We start from the raw sequence: 9,895 nt of genomic DNA, 5'->3' as shown, positions 1-9,895 counted from the left end.
TGCAGTCTCTGTCGAGGACAGCCAGACACCACACTACGGGCAGTGAGCTCAGAGCTCATTATTTGCCGATCTCTGGGTAGGGTTGAGACCACTCACACACCGCCCACCGGGACAGCAAGGTCACAAACTCTTATGACATAACGTCCCGTACCTACTCACTTGCTAGGTGAACAGGGGGTTACACGTGCAAGGAGGTGAAAAGGAGACAAAAACCCAACTGTATCTCCACCCGGCCGGGTAATCGAACCTGATTCTTCTGGCTTAAGAGTCCAGTGCTTTACCAATCCTGCCAACCGAGCCGAGGTTTGTGTGTCATGGTATTACTTGGTCTTTGGATCACGTGTTGGACTCGTGATCGACCAGCTATTTTCCCTTCATGGAAGAGAGCTCAGAGCTCGTAGGTCCGATCTATGGGTAAATGCTATGACCTTGCTACACACACAACACCCAATCTCCCCGCCCACGAGAGTTGGGAGGAGGTAACACCCCTCAGCGCTGCGATACTGATATATTTTCAGCCCCGGGCGGAGGATCGAACCCCGGACCTCCGTTTAGTGGCAGGGCCAGAGCTCTAACCACAGCGCCGATTTTTGAGAGGAGGTGTTTGGATGTGTGTGCGTGTGTGTGTGTGTGGTTGTGTGTGTGCGATTGTAGATGTGTCGTGTTGTGTGTGTGTGTGTGTGTGAGAGATTATTTGTGTGTGTGTGGGGTGTGGTGTGTCAGTGTGTGTATGTGTGTGTGATGTGTGTGTGTGTGTGAGTTGTGTGTGTGTTTGTGTGTGGTGTGTGTGTGTGTGTGAGGTGTGTGTGTTGTTATGTGGGAGCGTGTAGATTTGTGTGCCGTGTGTGTGCTGTTAGTGTGTTTGTGTATGTGTGTGTGTGTGTGTGTGTTGCGTGTTTTGTGTGGTGTGTGTGTGTGTGTGTGAGAGTGTGTGTGTGGTGTGTGTGTGGGTTGTGTGTGCTGTGTCGTGGTGTGTGTGTGTGTGTGTGTGTGTGTGTGTGTGCCGTATATATTTTCTGTATGTGTGTATGTGTGTGTATGTGTGTTTGTTTGAGTGTGTGTGTGTGTGTGTGTGTGAGTGTGTGTGTGTGTGTGTGTGTGTGTGGTGTGTGTGTGTGGTGTGTGTGTAGTTGTGTTTTTGTGTCTGTGTGTGTGTGTGTGTGTGAGTGTGTGTGTGTGTGTGAAAAATCCTATAGGGCAACCCTTAGGGGAGGAGACCTAGATGAGGACACCTAGGCAGAAGATCATATACCCCTTTATGAAAAAAAAAAGGTCCTAAGAGGGGCAACCATAGGAGAAAAAAACTAGACGGGGAGACATCCTAGGCAGTAAATCTAGGTACAAAACCATAGCAAAAAAAAAGTCCTCGTGGATCAGGTCTAGGCAAAAGACCTAGAAGGCATTAACCTAGGGAGAAGATCTAGGTACAAAACCTAGCAAAAAAGTCTAGAGCGGCAACCCTAGGGCAAAAAGACCTAGATGGGAGACCTAGGCCAGAAGATCTAGATACAAAACCAAGGAAAAAAAGTACTAGAGGGTTAACCCTAGGAAATAAAACTAGACGGAGAGACCTAGACAGCAGATTCTAAGATAAAAAAAAATCTAGACAAAAAGTTCTGGAAGGGAACCCTAGGCATAGAGGACTTAGACGTGGAGACCTAGGCAGATGATCTAGGTTACAGAACCTAGACAAAAAGTGCCTAGAGGGCCACCCTAGGCAAAAGACCTAGACGGGAGACCTAGGCAGATGATCTAGGATATAAACACCCAGACAAAAAAGTCCCTAGAGGGCAACCCTAGGCAAAGGACCTAGACGGGAGACCTAGGGCAACTGATCTAGGTCCAAAACCTAGACAAAAAGTTCTTAGAGGGGTGTAACGCTAGGCAAAAGACCTTGTCGGGAGACCTAGGACAGAAGATATAGATATAAAAACCTAGGAAAACAAAGGCCTAGAGGGTAACCCTAGGCTAAAAGACCTTGACGGGAGACCTAGGCAGAAGACTAGGTGCAAAACCTAGGAGAAAAAAAGTTCTTAGAGAGTAACCTAAGAAAACAGACCTAGACGGGAGACCTCAGGCATGCAGGTCTAGGTACAAAACTTAGCAAAAAGCCCTAGAGGGCAACCATAGGCAAAAGACCCTAGACGGGAGACTAGAAAGTAGATGTAGGTACAAAACCTAGACAAAAACTCCTAGGAGGGCCACCCTAGGCAAAAGACTTAGACGGGAAGACCTAGACAGAAGAATTAGGTACATAAAAACCTAGACAAAAATGAAGTCCTAGAATGCCACCATAAGCAAAAGGCCTAGATGGGGGCGGACCCAAACAGATGATCTAGGTACAAAACCTTAGAAACAAAAAAGTCCTAGCGCGCGCGCGCGCACCCACCCACACACCCACACACACACACACACACACACACACACTCACACACACACACAAACACACACACTCACACACTATCTCACACACACACACACACACACACACACACACACACACACACACACACACACACACACACACACACACACACACACACACACACACACACTTTCAATATGGTCCAGTTTGAGAATACAATGGTATCTGTTATGAACACGACTTGTTCGCTCCTAAAACGACGGGTATTGTTTCATCCACCGTTCGGGCCTGTGGTCAAGGGCAGCCTTGGTTTGTCTATTATCCCCAGCTGGCCTTTGTTCACACGGATCGGATACCACCAACCCAAAAGAAGGAATGGTCAAAAGGCTTCCTTAATCTCCAGTTAAAAACTAAAAAATAAATACATAATAAATAAATAAAATAAAGTAATAATAATTATTGTAGATTACGTATATTAAATTTAACTGGTAGCTGTGGCCAAAACAGTTGGAATCAGCAGGAAGTAAGAACAAGAGTAACACTATTTTTAGTTATCCTCACATTATCATCTCTCAAAATGGTGGGTGTTGAATGAGAATAAAGTCTCTTATCTATGACCTTCCTTTGTTGTTTTTTATATTTTGCTATTAACGAACAAGTGTAATTGAGTGTACGGGGTGTGGGAGGCTGGACTTAAAATTAGATACTCGGCACAGACCTTCTTATATGGGTATCCTAGTCGTAGTTTTAAACTTAAGGACTTTAAACTTAGAATGATCTTGACTGTGTTGTGACACGCAAAGACGAAACCACCGAAGGGAATGAGGCTCCTCCTCTAGGGCTGTTACTTTCCATCTTAGGATTTTCGTGATTGGTATGGCAAACATTAAAAACACATTTTGACCACTTCATATTGTAGTAAGGGGGTCAAGGTGTCATATGATGTTTTTTTTTTCAGCCGGGTTTTTAGTAAAAGGCCTTACCTAAAAGCACGATTATAATAACATTACAAAGGATTACAAAGGTCGGAGCATGCCGACAGGAGACCTTGTAGTTCCATATCTAGGGTCGGATGCGAAAAAAAATCATAATAATAAATTAATAAATAAAAACCTATAATGAATGTAAATAACAAATAAAATGCATTATATAAATGCATATGTATAGTTCGTAAATAATAAACAAACAGGTCAATAGTAAAATAATAATAGAATTGACATATAACTAATAATAAATGAAAATTCAATAACAGACAAAATGTACCAAAACAAAAAACAAATAATATGAAATAAAAACATAAGCGTGCATGTGTGTGAGAGGTATGTTGTGCGTGTGCGCGCGTGCGTGGTGCGTGTTTTAGTCATAACTTAAATTGGTTAAGAGAATAATTTTATTGGGAGGAGATTAATACTTATGTTTTTCCAATAGGTTTTAAAGTGAATAGTATGACATACAAATAAACTAATAATCAATCAAAATTTCTCTATTTCTCAAGTGTGCTTACCATCATGAACTTATTATATATATTATATAATCTGATATATATATATCTATCTATATATATATATTTATAATATATTAGGTTATGGGTCGTGTGAGTGTGTGTGAGGTGTGTGTGCGTGAGGTGTGTGTGTGTTGTGCGTGGGACTAGTGTGTGTCGTGTGGATTGTGTGTGTGGTGTGTGTGTGTGTGTTGTGTGTGAGAGTGTTGTGTGTGTGTTGTGTATTGTGGTTGTGTGGTTATGTGTGTGTGGGTTGTGAGTGTGTGTGTGTGTGTGTGTGTGTGTGAGGAGTGTGTGTGTGTGTGTGTGTGTTTGTGTGGTGTGTGAGGTGGTGTGATGTGTGTGGTGTGTGTGTGTGTGTGGAGTGAGTTGTGTGTGTGTGTGAGTTGTGTGTCTGTGTGTTAGTGTGAGTGAAGCTGTGTGGAGTTTTAGTGTGTGAGAAAATCCTATACGGGGGCAACCCTAGGGAAAAGACTTAGGACGAGACACTAGGCAGAAGATTCTATATACAAACTTTAGATAAAAAAGGTCCTAGAGGGCAACCCCTAGGCAAAAAAAAAAAACTAGACGGGCAAGGACCTAGGCAGTACATCTAGGTACAACAACCTAGCAAAAAAAAAAAAGTCCTAGAGGGTCAATTAGGCAAAAGACCTAGAAGGCATACCTAGGAGAAGATTCTAGGTTTACAAAACCTAGCAAAAAAGTCCTAGAGGGCAAACCCTAGGGCAAAAGTACTAGACGGGAGGACCTAGGCAGAAAGATCTAGATACAAAACCAAGAGGAAAAAAGTAATAGAGGTAACCCTAGAGCAAATAAAACTAGACGGGAAGGAGACCTTAGACAGCAGATCTAGATAAAAAAATCGTAGACAAACAAGTCATTGGAGGGGAACCCTAGGCATAGATACCTAGACGGGAGACACTAGGCAGATGATATCTAGGTACTGAACCTAGACAAAAAGTCCTCGAGGGCCACCCTAGGCAAACGACCTAGACGGGCGGACCCTAAGGCCAGATGATCTTAGGTATTAAAACCCAGACAAAAAAGTCCTAGAGGGCACACCCTAGGAAAGGACCTAGAGTGGAGACTAGGCACAAGAAACTGGTCCAAAACCTAGAACAAAGTCTTAGGAGGGTAAGCTAGGCAAAAAGACTTGTGGAGACCTAGGAGCAGAAATAGATCATAACCCTAGGAAAAAAAGGGGGCCTAGGGGAAACTAGGTAAAGACCTTGGACGGGAGACCTAGGCAGAAGACCTAGGTGCCAAGCTAGTGAAAAAAGTGCTTAGAGAGTCAACCTAGGAAAAAATGCACTAGGAATGGAGACCTAGGCAGCAGGTCTAGGTACAAAACTTAGCAAAAAGCCCTAGAGGGCCCATAGGCAAAAGACCTAGGGGAGGACTAGTAGAAAGTAGATGTAGGTACAAAATAGACAAACTCCTAGAGGTGCACCTAGGCAAAAGATTAGACGGGAGACTAGACAGAAGCTTAGGTACCAAACAGACAAAAAGTCTAGACTGCACAAGGCCAGGCTAGATGTGCGGACCCAAACACAGTGATCAAGGTAAAACCTAGCAAAAAGTCCTAGGCGCGCGCGCCGCACGCACGCACCACACCAAAACACACAACACAACACCCCACACACACACACACTCAAATCAGCCACTATTCTCTCTGTCTCTGCATCTCATTATTGAGCTTCTATAAAAATGACGACATTACAAAGGATCAACTTAAGGTTACTTCGGCCCATTTCTGAGGCTTTAAAAATTGTCTACAATCATGGAAGCCTTAAGTTTCTAGATTCGTTGAATCTACCACTCATATTCTGATTTGCTATTATAATAGGCTGGTAAAGAGCATGAAAATATTTTTTCTTATACAAGTACAGTTTCAAAAATATGTCCAATCTAATTCTCGGGTACCACTGCTAGAACCAAGTCCAAATCGAACGCTAAACATCACTGGACAACAGACTTAATTACGAAAAATCTAAACTTGAAATCTAATAAGTTTGTAGAAATTTATGAAAGAATTCGTTTCATTTTAAGGAAACACTTAGCTTTGAAGAATATGTAAATTGTAGTCTAAATTTCTACAGAAAGAGTGAGGACAAAAATATGAATTATCGTAAAACTTCTTGATCTTTCCAAGATTCTTTTTTTTTTTCATTATGCGCATTTTTTTTTTCGCCAATCTGGGGAAAACCCTTCCTTTCTCAGCTGAATTAAGAATTTATCAGGCGGATAGGGGGTAATGCAAACTTTTTGAGTTCATTTGAGGTAGGTTTTAAACTTAGGTCGCCAGAATTGATGGTGCTTGTTTTACTCTCGTTTTGGATAGTATTGCTAGCCGGGAACAAAGAAATGGCACTAAAGTCCTGCTTCAACACGAGTTTACGGAGTTTCCCAAACAGTTCCTCGACTTACTTGCGGAGGAGTAAGCCTTAAAAAGAACTATAAGTTCATGACGGTAAAGCACACCTGTGAATTAGAGAAATTTACGATTGATTATTAGTTTATTTGTATGATCATATTCACTTTCAAATCTTATTGGAAACATACGTAGTGATTACTCCTCCAATAAAATTTATTCTTTACCAATTTACGTCATGACAAATACACGCACACATGCGGCGCGGCACACACGCACACTCACAACCACACACACCATACACACACGCACGCACGCACGCACGCAGGGCGCTCCACACACACATACGCGCGGCGCGTGCGCAACAGCACGCAAAAAACAAACACACAAACACAACGAGGAAGAGTGTGGTGTGCGTGCGTATTGTCTGTTGTGTGTGTGTGATGTGTGTGTGTGTGTCTGAGTGTGTGTGTGTGTGGGTGTGTGTGTGTGTGGTGTGTGTGTGTGAGTGTGGTGTGTGTGAGTGTGTGTGTGGGTCTGTGTGTTTGATATGAGTGTGTGTGTGAGTGTGTGTGTGTGAGTGGTGTGGTGTTGTATATCTGCAAAGTACCATACACCTACGCTGTTGCTGGACTTGCCCATTGATTGCAAACATTAATCCTTTCAATCATACATAAACGAATCTCTCGTGCTAAACGCAAATTCACCAAACACTATGCAATTAAATTTGATCGTTTTTTTTTTGTTTTTTTTAATTCAACAATGACTGTTTTTAAATCACTTTTAACGATCTGGCCTAAATTACCTCCACGTTTCATCTCTTCAAAATTATCATCATTAATAGTATAACTGAATAGATCCTGAATTTTTAGTAGTTAAATTTTCTTTGCATAACTTTATTTTATTCATGTTTATTGAAGTCGCGATTCTTATATATATATATTATTTTTTTAAGAATTTAACACACATGCCATAGCAAAGAATTTTTCCCTTGGTTATATCCTCTTACAAAGAAAATTACGTAGAAATAGAGTAATTTTGGAAAATACTGAAACACTGACAAGGGTCGAGAACGCACCCAAGTATTCTCCAGCTTCTTTTACGTAAATGTCTTTTTCAAGTCCTTTGTTGTGGATTCGAACTAGGTGATTATAGTAATTTTATTTCGGCAGGTTTCATAATGGGAGTTTGGCGAACTAACTAATTACTACATGGTTGTTTTAATAAAAAAAAAAAAAACGCCAATCGATCGAGGTCAAGGTTCTCCAAAATCATATACGTTGGTATATGGTATAAAGTAATATTGTCAAATTTCTTTCTTTTTGCAAGTTCATCATTACCATTTTTGTTACAATTATGATTGTGTTATATTTTACATATAAAAACAACAATCTACAAGGTTTGCTTTCTTGTTAGAATTTGAATGCAATCGGAAACCAAGTCTTCAGTTTTCTTCAGTGAAAATCTCCAAGTCCTTTTCATATCAAGGTAATATAGCCAATTTCTTTAGGATTAAATCCCCACCATGTTCATTTTCCCATACGCTCCTAATGCTCTCTCGCACCTACCCCCACGAACCCCCGTTAGTCACACCAGCCCACCATCACGTTCCCTTTCTCCTCAACACTCCGCCCCCTCCCGGGCCACGTTCCCTTCCCAGCCGGGGGGCTCATTGACCTCGAGAAATTCTTCGATTTGTCCTCTAGGCTCACTGGATGGCCTTTGTTGTGGTCTGAGATTTGTGCACGCGAATCAGGAAACCGCGCATTTGCTTGAGTATATTATATATTGTATCTAATGATGTCATGTGATATTAATATTGAAATTTGATATAGAGTAATATAGACATAACAAATGGTATAAGATTATATCATGGGATTTATGGTGTATAGTATTAAAAAAAAAATCATTCCGCATTGGACAGGGCTTACCCTACCAGTGGGCTTATCCTTATGGTTGGCGTTAGTAATAATATTAATACAATATAATGTGATAATAATATGATTAATATAATATCACTGAACTAAAAGTGGAAAAGAGAAACGTTTACCCGAGAGAAAATCTTTAAAGGATAGACAGGAGAGAACCATGGCGGGTGGTTACCCTTTTATTTATGAAAAACTATGCAATTAATGAAAATAGGCACCGCTGCAGGGTTGCCTCAAACATGACGGCATCGACCGAGGGTGATATGTGTTAGAGCTACTTTCTGCGATTTTTTTTTTTTTTTTTTTTTTTTTTTTTTTTATTTTTATAATGTCCACGAGTACTTACCCCACGTTCCTGACACCTGCCTGTCGCTTCCCTACTCAAACACTGTAGATTAAATCATTTCTACAATGAGGGCCTTTCTCTTAATGGGAATGTATCCTTATTCATGATCAACAAGTTTCCCTTTCCGTCTCTACATCACAACACTCACACACACACACACGCGCACAAACACCCACATACCACACACATACCACATACATACATACATACCACATACATACATACATACATCTATTACATACATACATACATACAGTACTTACTCGTAAATTCGTAAAATAGCTGGAGTCCAGGAACCATTTTTTGTGGGAGAAAGTATACGCTGGACTCAGACGTTTCGTCATTTGTTACCGACGTTTCGAAACCTGTCCGGGGTTCGAAACGTCGGAATACAGTGACGTACGTTCCGAGTCCATGGCGTTTAATTATCTTTCTCTCCACAACAAATACATACATACATATTCATACTTAAATACAAAATACAAACATACATACATACATGCATACATAAATACATAACTAAGCATACATACATATATGGCATACATAATACATACATACAAAACATAACCATACATATATATATACATTCATATATACAGGACAATACATGCATACATACATTTACATACATAACATACATACATACATACCCCATACTTACATACATACATTACATAACATAGCACACATACATACATACATTACATACATGCATACATAAAATAAATACATCCATTACAGTAGCATACATACATACGTACATATATAACCACATACACATAAAATTACATACATAATACATTACATACATACATACACCATTACACACACACACACACACAACCAAACACACAAACAAACACACACACACACACACAAACACATAAACGACATACATACCTACATTACATACATACATACATACATATATGTATACATACATACATACATTACACATTCAGAGTGGAGAGGGGGGGGGTTGTTGCATGGGCAACTGCTTATCCTCCATAATCTTTCTGGAGTGGCTTGCGAACCTGGAGAGGGGTCACTAGGAAAATCATGACATTCTCCAGGGAGAAGGGAGAGGAGGGAGAGGTGGATTGCTATTTGCACGTTGCTGCTGCTACCCTAACGTGGGCTGCGCGCGTTTTGACTTCATTCGGCTCGATTTTTAAGTACACACTACATACCACTAAAACACTAGAATATATCACACACACACACACACACACACACACACACACCCGACCACACACACACACACACACACACACTCACACACACACAACCACACATCTCACATACATACACACACACACACACACGGTGGTGGTTAGAGCGCTGAAACTGGGAGAGTAGAAGTGCTCCAGTACCACAGTTG

Source organism: Oratosquilla oratoria, unplaced genomic scaffold, assembly GCF_046742065.1.
Source record: "Oratosquilla oratoria isolate Oo_2021 unplaced genomic scaffold, ASM4674206v1 SCAFFOLD45, whole genome shotgun sequence".
NCBI lineage: Eukaryota > Metazoa > Arthropoda > Malacostraca > Stomatopoda > Squillidae > Oratosquilla > Oratosquilla oratoria.
Note: the sequence above shows the minus strand (reverse complement) of the source record.